The 13798-nt window shown below is 36.5% G+C and overlaps 1 protein-coding gene and 1 non-coding gene across 3 annotated transcripts in view; one reads left to right on the plus strand and one right to left on the minus strand.

Moving 5' to 3' along the window:
• Positions 1-13798, minus strand: part of Sgcz (sarcoglycan zeta) — a 375725-nt gene that overhangs the window by 44091 nt on the left and 317836 nt on the right. The window lies entirely within an intron of this gene.
• On the plus strand, positions 5782-5889 carry LOC131894774 (U6 spliceosomal RNA). The gene has a single exon (XR_009375009.1). It is a non-coding gene; the product is annotated as a U6 spliceosomal RNA (small nuclear RNA).

Below are 13798 nucleotides of genomic sequence, written 5' to 3' on the forward strand. Positions count from 1 at the left end.
ATTATTTAAAACTTATGAAGATAAAAGCATGCAAATACTTTTGCCTAGTGCCTACTGAAAGAAATTGGGCTGGAGAGATGGCTCAGAGGTTAAGAGCACTGATTGCTCTTCCAGAGGTCCTGAGTTCAATTCCCAGCAACCACATGGAGGCTCACAACCATCTGTAACAAGATCTGGTGCCCTCTTCTGGCCTGCAGCCATACATGCAGACAGAACACTGTATACATAATAAATAAATAAATCTTTAAAAAAAAAAAAAAAAAAAAGAAATAGCTGTTACCATCAACATTGTTGAAGTCATTGTCACTGTTCCTTAAGCATGTGTCCCTCCATCCTGGTCCCTGAGAAAAGTTTAGTCTGCAGAATAACTTATAAACACTTGTCTATTGTATATTTTTATGATTTACAGCTCAGATGTAGATAATCTATTTTAGGTTCATTAATATTTTAAAATCTATTCATTTAAACTTAAAATTTTAACTTCTGGTGAAATTAGTTTTTATCATTCTCATCTTCCAAAATGTTACTTATGTGTGGTGTCCACTATTGGTAGAAGTATTAAGGCAGCTTCATGTAGTTCAAAGGAAGTTTATTTTGTGGGGTAACTTACAAGTAAAGGGACTGGTTAGAGGGTCCAGGAAAGGTGTAATGCAGTCCAGTGGTGTTCTCTGGAGAACTCTGCTCAATCTACCTCCAGCTTCCAGGATCCAGGAACCAAGAGAGCCAGCACATCTTGAGTCTTAAGGGCTCCTCTCTTGGCCCCACCTCATAGGTGTGACAGTTACCTGAAGCCTCAATGTGGGTAGTACTTCCAGGGCAATGCTGGAACAGCTACCCACTACAGTTCACTTTTCAAATGCTTTCTTAGTTGTGATACATAAACATATTCTTATTTCTTGTGTTAATTATACTCTTAACTTTTTTGTGTGTACCTTTCTGCCTCTCTGTCTCTGTCTCTGTCTCTCTCTCTCTCTCTCTGCGTGTGTGTGTGTGTGTGTGTGTGTGTGTGTGTGTGTGTGCCTGCGCACACGTGTGCTTGTGTGAGGGGCATATTTAATTCAAAGCCTCGTACCTTCTGAGTTTGAATCACATAGGTGGAAAAAGGCACTGACAGGAATCACAAGATTGTTGAGTGAAAATCTCAGTACCAGGTATGTGTTATTTCACAGGTATCATATGTAATAAAGACTATTGCAAACCTGGGCATGAGTTTCATACTGTATTCACAGGATGGGATATGGAAGCAGAATGATCATATGGATATGAAAGCAGAAATATCAGGAATTCAAGGCCATTGTAAGAAATAAGTTGTTGTGGTCCATTATTTCTTTCTTTTTTTTTTTTTTTTTTTTTTTTTTTTTTTGGTTTTTCGAGACAGGGTTTCTCTGTGTAGCTTTGCGCCTTTCCTGGAACTCACTTGGTAGCCCAGGCTGGCCTCGAACTCACAGAGATCCGCCTGGCTCTGCCTCCCGAGTGCTGGGATTAAAGGCGTGCGCCACCACCGCCCGGCTCATTATTTCTAATTTTAAAGCATCAGAAATAAGCAGAAGATACTGGCCCCTCTCTTCCCTAGCAGACAGCTTGTTCTTGTTTCTCTCAGAACTCCAGGGACTAAAAAGTTATAGGCAGTCTGGTACATTACTGTACCCAGGATGAGAAAGAGATGTAGCATCAAGGCCTAGGACATGCGTTAGATAAAGATTTGTGTAGAGAATTTGGGGTGGGGACTGTGTTTGAAGAGCATGAAAATTATACCAGCCAATGGGACAAAGAAGTCAAGGATGTCCCAGCATCAGTAACCTGAAGACCACTCTCTCTTGCCAATTCTTACACCACCCATTTCTGACTTTTCTCTAAGGTGGCATCTCAGGTCTGCGGAGTTGCATTTTGAAAACTGTTTCACTTTTGCTATTCTTTGAATTTGCAATTACACCATGAGAGTTTATTTTTTTTCTCACAGTCTTCCACAACCACTTAGTGAGTTCAAGATGAGTCTAGGATGGGCTCCATATAACTCTGTCCTCAGACAAAGACAAATAATAAAGGAAAGGAAGAAACAAAGAAAGAGAAGAAAGATGACAAAGAAAGGAAGGGATAGAGAAAGGCAGGAAGGAGAGAGGGAGGGACAAAGGAAGGAAGGAAGGAGAAAGAAAGGAAGGAAGGAAGGAAGAAAGGAAGAAAGGAAGGAAGGAGGAAGAAAGGAAGGAAGGAAGGAAGGAAGGAGGAAGAAAGGAAGGAAGGTAAGAAGAAAGGAAGAAAGGAGGAAGGAAGGAAGGAGGAAGAAAGGAAGGAAAGAGGAAAAAAGGAAGGAAGGAAGGGGGAAGAAAGGAAGGAAGGTAGGAAGAAAGGAAGGAAGGAAGGAAGCAAAGAAGGAATGAGGGAAGGAAGGAAGGAAGGAAGGAAGGAAGGAGAGAGGGAACAGTGACTGTCATACTGCTGCTCATATGAAATCTCCACTATTAAAGACACAACGTACTTTGGCACTAGGATCTGGAGAACTTAAACAGAAAAGAGCCAGAGCAACTCCCTCTGGCTGGTGCTTATAAAGCCAGAAGGGACTAAGCAGGGTTTTGGAAAAAAAAATTGTCACTGCCCATCCTTCCGCGTCACAGCCTCTTCATACTCTATTATCAACATAACTGTCATGGTGTGCCTGTTAATTCAGTTGTGACACAGCTATTATGATGACAACAACTGTTTTGTGATTGGATTTAATGTGCACACCACAGGAAAGAGCTCACGTCGGGTACTGAAAGCCAGGGCAAAAGCCCCTAGGCAGGAAGGATGGAATCACCAGTGGAGAAACAAATGCCACTGTTTTGTCAAATGGATATCATGTGCCCATGCAATTGCCTCCTACAGATTAGCATTTATACTCACAGCATATGATGAAGGGAAACTTTTCTTTTTTCTGCTTTTTATTTTGATAAGGTAATGGATGTGCTGGGACTAAGCATTCAACAAAGTGCTGAGACTAGGTGATCCTTACCAGGACACAGTGGCTACCTTCTCAGCGATATACAGAGGAGAATAATGAATTTTATATCTCGTTCACGTCTCATGAAAAAAGAAAGCAGGAAGAATGTAAAAGCTCAAGATGTCAGACCTAAACACACATATATATGGGTAATATGGTATGAACTCAGCAGGTTGTTTTTTAATAAATTTAAATAAGTATGTGTATATCTGTAATAACAGTAATTAGAGAATAAGAGGCCATAAATTTGAAAAGGAGATGGTGGGGAACATTGAAGAAATTAGAAAAAGGAAAGAGAGATCAAAAAATGATTTAAACACGGTACTCATGTATGAAGTCCTCAATAAGTGAATAAATAACTATTAAAAATTGTAAAAGCCAGAAGAATGGATAGCAGGTTGTGCAGATATTTCCTCTGAACTGAAACATTCACTCCTGGAGGAAAGGGCTAGGGTCCAAGGACTCAGGGCATTAACAGGACTTAGAAGCTCAGATACCTCAAGTAACATAAGAAAGCTCTGAAAGTCCAAAGATTCACCAGTCCTGACTCAAAAGGAATGTAGACAGCAATGAACTGCTGGGGAAATGAGAAATGAGGCTATAGTGGAGCTGTTTGCAGATTTGCCAGGGGTGTAGGGATCCAGCTTTCATGAGCTAGTACCCATGCTGAGGCACTTTTTTTTTAGGTGATGCTATTGCCTTTGAGTCCAGTAGATCCTCTCAATAATTCATCCTCAATGTTCCTGTAAGACTGCCTGGTGAACTCAGTAATTTGCTAGTTTAGGCCTGGTGAAATTGTTTCTTTGTTTTTCTACCTATGAGTTATCTAGAAGGAAGACATATTTACCAATAAAATATTAAATTAATACAACAAAAAATTTTTGAGAGTTTGATACTTGTTCTTGGTGTGAAAATTGTAACTTGCTAAAATAAATAATTAAAAGTTTTAAGTTCGGGGCGGGAGAGATGGCTCAGCGGTTAAGAGCACTGACTGCTCTTCCATAGGTTCTGAGTTCAATTCCCAGCAACCACATGGTGGCTCACAACCATCTGTAATGAGATCTGGTACCCTCTTCTGTCCTGCAAGGACACATGCAGTAAGAATACTGTATACATAATAAATAAATAAATAAATAAATAAATAAATAAATAAATAAATCATTTTAAAAAAGTTTTAAGTTCTATCTTTCTTCTCAGAATGGTATGCATCAGTTAATACTTTTTCCCTAGGAACTTACTTATTTGAAATAATTTATAATATCGTGAAACATTTTATTAAGTTACATCATATATATATGTGTGTGTGTGTGTGTGTGTGTGTGTGTTTGTGTGTGTGTGTGTGTGTGTGTGTGTGTGTGTGTGTGTGTGTTGGGTTATGTGCATTAGTTTATTAAGTTTGCTGTAATAGAGTAAAACTGATTGACTGCTATCCCCACAGGTAGAATCATTGAGCCTTGCACTGTACAATGACATGAGTCAGTTACTTCCCTGTCCTCATTTTTATTATATCTTTTCTGTTTTGAAGTATCTTTAATCACAGCCTTGCAGTTTCTCTTTCTAGTTTTCTTTGAATTTTCATTTTCCTGTATCATTCCTTCTCTGGCTCTCTGAAGCCTGTCTATATTAAGGAATGTCTACAAATCTCCTTCAGCACTCTTCTCCCAATACACAAAGACCATCAGTCTTGAGTTGTAAGGAAAAAAAAACTTCCATAAGTTTTTCAGAAATTATCCATGGAGAAGCATAAAACTAAGCAAATTCCTGTAAGATGCAAACTGAATTTCTATTTAAGTGAGTTCGATCCTGCCTCCTTTAGCAATTATATAATTATGTAATATCATTTACAGTTTTCTCTTTAGCAGTTCCTGAAACAAGATCACATAATTGTACTGAATAATACCTGTGACAACTAATGAGGTCTTCTATAAACTATTTTTTGCTTCTTGATTTATATTGAACGTTGAAAGCTTCAGGTAAAAGCTGCTTCTTAATATAACTTCTATTGGTCGAATGGTTTTTTATTACTATAGCTCTGTAGTAGAGCCTGAAATCGGAGATGCTGATACCTCCAGAAGTTATTTTATTGTTCAGGTTGTTTTAGCTCTCCTGGATTTTTTGTTTTTCCATATGAAGTTGAGTACTGTCTTTCAAGGTTCGTAAGGAATTGTGTTGGGATTTTAATGGAGATTGCATTAAATCTGTGGATTGATTTTGGTAAGATGGCCATTTTTACTATGGTAATCCTATGGAACCATGAGCATAGGAGCTATTTCTATCTTCTGATATCTTCTTCAATTTCGTTCTTCAAAGACTCAAAGTTCTTGTCATACAGGCCTTTCATTTGCTTTGAAAGAATTACACCAAGATATTTTATATTATTTGAGGCTATTGTGAAGGGTGTTGATTCTCTGATTTCTTTCTCAGTCCATTTGTCATTTGTATAAAGGAGGGCTACTGATTTTTTGAGTTAATCTTGTCTCCTGACATTTGACTAAAGGTGTTTATCAGTTCAAGAAGATCCCTGGTAGAGTTTTGGGGGTCACTTATGTATACTGTCATATCATCTATGAATAATGATACTTTGACTTCTTTCTTTCCAATTTTTATCTCCTTAATTTCCTTTGGCTGTCCATTTGCTCTAGTTCAGACTTCAAGTACTATATTGAATAGGTATGGAGAGAGTGGATAACCTTGTCGAGTTCCTGATTTTAGTGGAAAAGCTTTGAGTTTCTTCTCTCTATTTAATTTGATGTTGGCAATCAACTTGGTGGATATTGCCTTTATTAGGTTAAGGTGTGTCCCTTGTTGCTCGCTTCAGCAGCACATACTGAAATTGGAACAATACAGAGAAGATTAGCATGGCCACTGAGCAAGGATGGTGGGCGCAAATTCTTGAAGTGTTCCATATTAAAAAAAAAAAGTGTGTCCCTTGTACCCCTCATCTCTCCAAGATGAAGAGTTGTTGAATTTTGTCAAAGGCTTTTTCAGCATCTAACAAGATGACCATGTAGGTTTTTTCTTTCAGCTTGTTTATATGGTAGATTACATTGACAGATTTTCTTATGTTGAACCATTCCTGCATTTCTGGGATGAAGACTACTTGTTCCTTGGTGTCTCTTTCCTTTCTGGTCTTCCGGCCTAAATGGCCAAGGGTTCTGGTGGCTGGCATGTCTTCAGCTCCCATATGGTATCCACTCTGGGGTTTTTTGGGCTAGGGGTCCCTAGGTCTAGCCTGGCCTATGGGAAAGCTGAAGTCTTCTTCCGAAGTTGTGGACCAGGATATGGAGCCTAGGGGAGAGGATGTAGTCTATGGTCCCTAGATCTAGTTTGGCCTTGGGGTCTCTAGGACCAGCCTGGCCTCCAGTACAGCTGCAAGGGCTTTGGTCTCTAGATCCAGACTGTTCTCTGGTAAAGCTGAAGTCTGCTTTGATATTATAGACCTGGGTTCCCTAAATCTGTCCCGGACTCTGGTAAAGCAGATATCTTCTTTCGAAGTTGTAGACCAGGATAGTTGTAGCCCAGGGGTTGGGAGGGTGTAGTCTTGGGTTGCTGGGAAGGATTAAAGGGGTTTGCTGGGCAGTGGACAATGTGTTCCCTGGGGTTCGTAGGACCAGCTTGGCCTCTGGTAAAGCTGAAGTCTTCTTCTAAAGCAGTAAGCAGGGATATGGAGCACAGGGTTGGGGGTGCAGTTAAAGAGGTTTAGTGGGCAGTGGATGGTGTCCTTCTTGGACCCATAGCATCACTCTGGCCTCCAGTAAAGCTTCAGGGGCTGTGTCCTGTAGTATGGAGCCCATGGGAGGAGGTGATCATATTGTTTATGAAAATAAATTCAAATAACACTGAAGTAACATCTTTCTAAGTAAACCAACTGAATAACACATTCAAAGCATTCTGTTTGTTTGAATATTACACAACCCAGGCCTCTAGCATTTTTATATTCCCTAGAACACAAAGTTGGTAGGCAAGAGTTTACTTTGCAAATTCTTTCCATGCTTTATTTTCATCCAAGTTGATTCATTGCTTTTAAGGAGAGATCAGAAGCAAACTGTGGGAACGTCTTACCTAATACTGACAGAAAAGCACTGTTAGTATTAGGTAAGACAAGAAGCACTGAACAATTAGTAAAAGGAAGTATCTTGCTATTGAGTTTTGTTCATTCTTCTGTAATAGAAAATGAAAAAAAAGATTGATAACCATTTATTCTTTCTCTCTCTCTTGATTTCATATTTTGTACTTATTCAGAATGTGTAATATGTTCATATTTCTTTTGTGGAAGTTGAGAAGGTAGGATAAGCATGGCAATCTCAGTAATGTAGAATTAAAACAATTTCCATCACAATCAGTGACTTTCTTTTCTATTTTATAAGGAAGAAAATAACTAATACATCAGACTTTTCTCTTGTCCTCTCTTCATCAACTTTCTGTGAGATTTGCATATCTATGTATATGCATATACATATGCATATATATTATCAGATAGAGATGTAGCCACATATATAGTGTTTTAATACTTTGTAGTTTTATATGCATTTGCTTATTGTTTTCCAAATAGCAATTGTCAATAAGATATATCAGTATTATATCTCAAACATTCTTAAAAATTATGTGATATAAACATTTTCTTATATTTTAAAGCCTATTTCCTCCAAATTATATGCAATACAATTAAATTAGCTGTGATACTATACATTGCAGCTACATTCAAGTAATCATGAGATCTTGTGGTATCAATTAAATTATAAACACCATACCAAATTATAAAATTATTCTTCTTAACCTTAGAAATTAATTTTGACAGTTTATTGGATAAATATAATGACAATCATACTTCCACTTCCATATCCCTATTACTTCCCTTTTAGATTCCTGTCCTTTATTATTTTTTCCTAGCTAACAAATAAAATAGAAACCATGCTACAGGAAAAGATGTGTGACCAGTTAAGTATTAGTTACGTCAGAAATTGTGGAACTTTTATTTGGCATAAGGCATGCATGCATTTTCATTGTCTAATAAAAGAAAACTTGCATAGAAACCATTCCTGGTCAAAAAATGTATTCTTGAAAAAGTCACTAAAGCCATTCCCTCTTCTCTAGAAAATGACACACAGTGTGTTTAAACTGCCATTCAAATGTTTTCATGAAGACACTGATGTATGCTTACTGATATTTTAGGATTTTTAGTTTTTAACATAATAATTTATATTGCTCTTTAATCTAAATGATTGTAAACTTTCCTGTCTTCTCTCTGAAATCCACTTATTCTGTAAACATGACTTTTAGTGTTGAAGCAAGTGAACCTAATAGTAAACAAGAATAATCTCCAAAGAAAACAATTTAAGAAATCATAAGACATTGTTATTCTGTCAGGTAAATAATAATAAACTGTCTTTGTGAGGTAGCTATTCATTGTTTGTGATGCTTTATTGTGAATTCAGTCACTGATGGTTACATGAATTCTTAAATTTCTTTGCTTTCAAAATTATTATTTATGGTCCCTATAGAGGCACCAAACCCTCTTTGGTCTCTACAGAAATGATGAGGTGGTATGTTTGGATTACAACCTTTCCATTAAGAAGGATGATTTAGCTCCTGACACAATGTAAGAATCTGGCAGATTTTAATGGCTGGCTTCAGCAATGCTTTATTGGTGCTTTCATCACTGTGGCCAGTCAGAGGAACATAGTCTGAAGGCTTCATATGAAATCATTTTTAGCACTCCCAATTTTAAAATGAAGTATTGGCATATATTAATTGCTTAGAATAAAATATTTCTGTGTGATAATTCTATATGAAATGTGCACTTTGATAATATTCACTCTGTTTTACTTACTTTTCTGGCTGTGAAGACAGAGTCCCCTACAAAAGGGTTTGTTTTATTTCACAGTTTGAGAGCAATGTGTATTTTGGTGGGGAAGTTATGAGGACAGGAATATGATATAGCTGGAAACAATGTGTCTAAATATAGCTGGACACAATGTGTCTAAATCCAGTAGGAAAGGGGAGATGAATGCAGACTATCACTTTAGTTTCTCCTTTGTATTTATTCAAAGATGAAAATCCATAGAGAATTGCTGTCTACAATTAAGTTTTTCTCCCTATCAACTAATCTAATCTATAGATTTCCTCATAGGCCCACCCACAATTGTGTTTCCAAGGTGAACAACCCAGTCAGGTTGACAATGAAGGTTGACTATCGTTCACTCAATTATTCTTTCTTATCCCTTCTGGCATACTTCTACTTCCATATCCCTATTATTTCCCTTTTAGATTCCTGTCCTTTATTATTTTTTTCCTAGCTAACAAATAAAATAAAAACCATGCTACAAGAAAGATGTGTGCTCAGTTAAGTATTAGTTATATGAGAAATTGTGGAACTTTTATTTGTGACTAGCAGTCCAGACCTTTAGTATCTGCTCCATGGGATACTAAGTTAGGAAGATGGCATGTCCAAGTCCTCCCTGGGTTGCAGAGCAAGCTCAATCAAACTTGAGCAACCTAGTAAGATCATGACTCAAAACAAATCAACAAACCAAATATCAAAAAAAAAACCAACAAAGACATAAAAAAGTGCTAGTGGTGAAGGTTAGTGGTGGGCATTTTCTTGCCATGCTTGAGGCCAGGGTTCTATTTCCAGTATCATAAAAATACAAAAATTAAGGAGATTAAACAGGAGTAGAAATAGCAGGAGGAGGAGGGAGGGAAAGAGGAGGATTAACAATGAAATCATAGAGTTTTTACCTGACCAGAGTTCAATAAATCTTTCAACAGCAGAATTTGACTATGGAAGTTATTATATTTAAAAGTGAACAGGTTCATTTTAAAATGGGCTATGAGAAAGCTTAGAAATGATATTGGAAAATTGTGAAATATTTCAAACTGAACACTAGTTAAATGTTGTTATTCTCAAATCTTATGAAACTATACGAAATTAGTACTTTCAGTGAGATTGATGGTCTCAAATGATTATATTAAAAGTGAAGAAAAACTAAAAAAGTTACTGATAAAAAATCTCAGTTGAGAAGTTAGAAAATAAGTGGAACAAAAAAATAGAACCAAAATACAACTCTGATAATGTAGATAATCAGTTAATGATGAAGAAAAGGGTAGGTGTTAATACAATAGAATGCAATTATTGTGACGTATTATCAACAAATGCTAGAAGTAGATTATTATATCAACTAATAAAATTTAGCAATTTCTGATAAACTTGGTCACAAAAAGGTAAAAAGCAAGAAATAATAAATATCAGTAATCAACAAAGAGCTATTGCTACAGATCCTAAAGGTGCTAACACAATCTAAATACTTTGTAGTAACTTTATATGAGCAAATTGAAATTTTTTCTAATTATTTTTATTTTTATTTTGCAATAAAATTCAGTTCTACATATCAGCCACGGATTCCCTTGTTCTCCCCCATCCTGCCCCCTCTCCTTCCCCCTAGGCCACCCCCCATTCCCACCTCCTCCAGGGCAAAGCCTCCCCTGAGGACTGAGATCAACCTGATAGACTCAGTCCAGGCAGGTCCATTCCCCTCCTCCCAGGCAGAGCCAAGGGATCCTGCATAGGCCCCAGGTTTCAAACAGCCAACTCATGCAATGAGCACAGGACTCGGTCCCACTGCCTGGATGCCTCCCAAACAGATCAAGCCAATCAACTGTCTCACCCATTCAGAAGGCCTGATCCAGTTGGTGCAAATTGAAATTTTAACTAAGAGAAGCTGATTGGTGGTTGCCCATAGGTGGATTTTGGAACTCTTGAGTTTTAACACTAAGATTATTATAACTTTTTTTTTTTTTTTTTTTTTTTTTTTTTTTTTCCGAGACAGGGTTTCTCTGTGTAGCTTTGCGCCTCTCCTGGAACTCACTTGGTAGCCCAGGCTGGCCTCGAACTCACAGAGATCCGCCTGGCTCTCCCCCCCCCCCGAGTTTTAAGGTGATAGGATTACTCTGGAATTGTGTTGCTAGGATTGCAACTGTAGGCTCTTCCCCCCCCCCCCCCCGAGTTTTAAGGTGATAGGATTACTCTGGAATTGTGTTGCTAGGATTGCAACTGTAGTGCTATACTTAGTTTCTTTTCTTGTTGCTGCATATTTCAGTGTTTCACTTTGAAGTTTGCAAATGGTTTAAAGGAAGTTTACAGCTTCATTGTCATGTGGACATTTGGTTTTTCCAACATCATTTATTGAAGAGCCAGTACTTTCCTAACACAATGCCCTCTTGACACTTTCTCACTTAAATCATTTTCAGAAGGAAACAGTTTCTACTGCTTGAATTTTAGATGTGAGATTTTAGTATAATTAAATAGCATTCAAAACTGTGTCCATTAATACATAATTACTTCTGATGCCTAGGAAAGAACCTGCGGTGAAAGAATATTTCAGAATTTATTGAAGAAACAGTTTATAAATTTATACAGGGTGAGACGTATTTTTAATTAAACATTGCACTAGGCCAATTATTCTTTCAACAGTCCAACTGATACAAAGCTCAGGGAGATAGTTATACAAACTAATATGTTTTTTATCTATTTATAAATGAAAATGTTGGAAAATAACATTTCTTCTACATTAAAATGTAAAATCTCAATTAATTATTTCTCTTAGAACCAACAAATCAGCTTGTGGTTTTTCTCTTGTGTATTAAATGATTGCTTGATTACATTTTAGAAATTGTGTTAAAACATGCATACATGTAAATTTAAAGTTTAAGCTTTACTTTTCACTTATAATCATGAGTATGGTAATATTCTTATACTTCTTAGAATCTTGAATAATATCTAATTGTTTTTAATATTTCAAAAATGTTGAAAATTAAAATTTTAAATCCTTCTCCAACAGTCTATAGAATAGAGCAAGACATGATATATCTGGCTAAGCTGTTTGTGGAAATATTTAGGGAAAATTGATAATGTTGAGAACAGTAACCTGAGTTCCTATAGATATGACTTAAATTTATTTAAAAAAAATCTTACAAAAATGTATTTGCAGGTTTTTAGTTTCCTGGTTATTTATCATAGTTTATTTCTATATCTTTACCTCCCTTTTATTCACAATATGTCCACATAATATCTTTTACAGATTCAATAGAAAAAGGACTTTTAAAATAATCTAACCTCTCAGTTTTTCTACATACAGTATTTGACTGTTTAATAATGTATTTTCACATTTTTAGAATCCATGAATACTTTTATCTTCAGTTCGCCCAGGTAAGTGTAAGAATGAGGTCGTGTAGCTAAATGCAACACATCTTTAACAGTAAAAAAAAACCTCCTTAGTTGTCTACCCTCCACCTGTCTTTAAAGCCAATGTTGATACTCAGTGGATCTAACTGAGGAAGAATTTAAATGTAATATCAGAAAACTCGAAAAAGCTATGTGATAAATTCTAAAATATTTTAATTTCTAGTCACTTGTTTCAGATATGAAATGAAGACATCTCAAAATTAAAAATGTATTTCTGGACACCACCTAATTTCTGTATACTCAGAACTTCTGGAACTTCCCCCTCCCCTTGTATCTGTATTTTGTTTGTGGTCTGTCATTGAAATTCAAACATGAGAACACTATATCTCTCCCATCTGGTTGCTTTCAATATATTTTCAATCTGTAGTGCCACTTTGGTGGTACTGGTTACTTTATTGGTATCTATCCACATGGACAGTGGGATGGTAGAGTATAGGGCTACTTTTACTTTGTTTTTAACATTTAATATTTAATCCAGGTGGTGGGTAGCACGTGCCTTTAATCCCAGCACTTAGAATGCAGAAGCAGGCAGATCTCTGTGAGTTTGATGCCAACCATAGTCTACAGAGCTAGTTCCAGGACAGCCAGGGCTATACATAGAAAACCTGCCTCAGAAAGCCAAAACAAACAAACAAACAAAAATAACATTTGATATTTACCTTTACTTCTAATTTCTGTTTGCTGCTTTCTGTGTAGTGTGAAGTGATGTTGTGTGTGTGTGTGTGTGTGTGTGTGTGTGTGTGTGTGTGTAAGAGCTCTGAGCCAGGGTCTTAGTATATCAACCAGGTAGTACTTCAACTCCCCCTGTACCAATTGGAGGAAGAGGGACTCCTGGAGGCACAGGCTCCACCTGTATGGATTGGAGGAAGAAATGGGTAGAAGGCAGTGAAAGAATATATTCAACAACATAAAGAGCAATATGACCAGAAACTAGTAGTTCTACAATAACAAAACTGGAACATCCCAATGCAGATGAACCAGGAGAAAACAACATTAAAAATAACTTTATAAAGATTATAGAGGCTCTTAAAGAGGAAATAAAAATTCCCTTAAAGAAATGGAGGAAAAGACAAACAAAAAATTGGAAGAAATCAATAAATCCCTTAAAGAAAGCTGAGAAAAAACAAACAGGTGAAGGAAACAGTTCAAGACTTGAAAATTGATATAGAGGTTATAAAGAAAACACAAACCTAGGGAATTCTAGAAAAGGAAAATCTGAGAAAATGAACAGGAACTAAAGAGACAAGTATAACCAAGAGAATACAAGAGATAGAAGACAGAATCTCAGGTGTTGAAGATATGATACAGGAAAGAGATTCATTGGTCAAAGAAAATGTTAAAGCCAGCAAATATTTAACACAAAATACCCATGAAATCTTCACACCATGAAGAGATCAAATCTAAGAATAATAGAGATAGAAGAAGAACAATTCCAGCTCAAAGGCACAGAAGACTTATTCAATAAAATCATAGAAGAAAACTTTCCAAACTGAAAGGAATGCATGTGTATGAACATGCAAGAAGATTACAGAACACCAAATAGACTTGACCAAAAAAAAAAGTCCTCTTGCCACATAATA

Source organism: Peromyscus eremicus, chromosome 17, assembly GCF_949786415.1.
Source record: "Peromyscus eremicus chromosome 17, PerEre_H2_v1, whole genome shotgun sequence".
In the NCBI taxonomy this organism is placed as follows: domain Eukaryota; kingdom Metazoa; phylum Chordata; class Mammalia; order Rodentia; family Cricetidae; genus Peromyscus; species Peromyscus eremicus.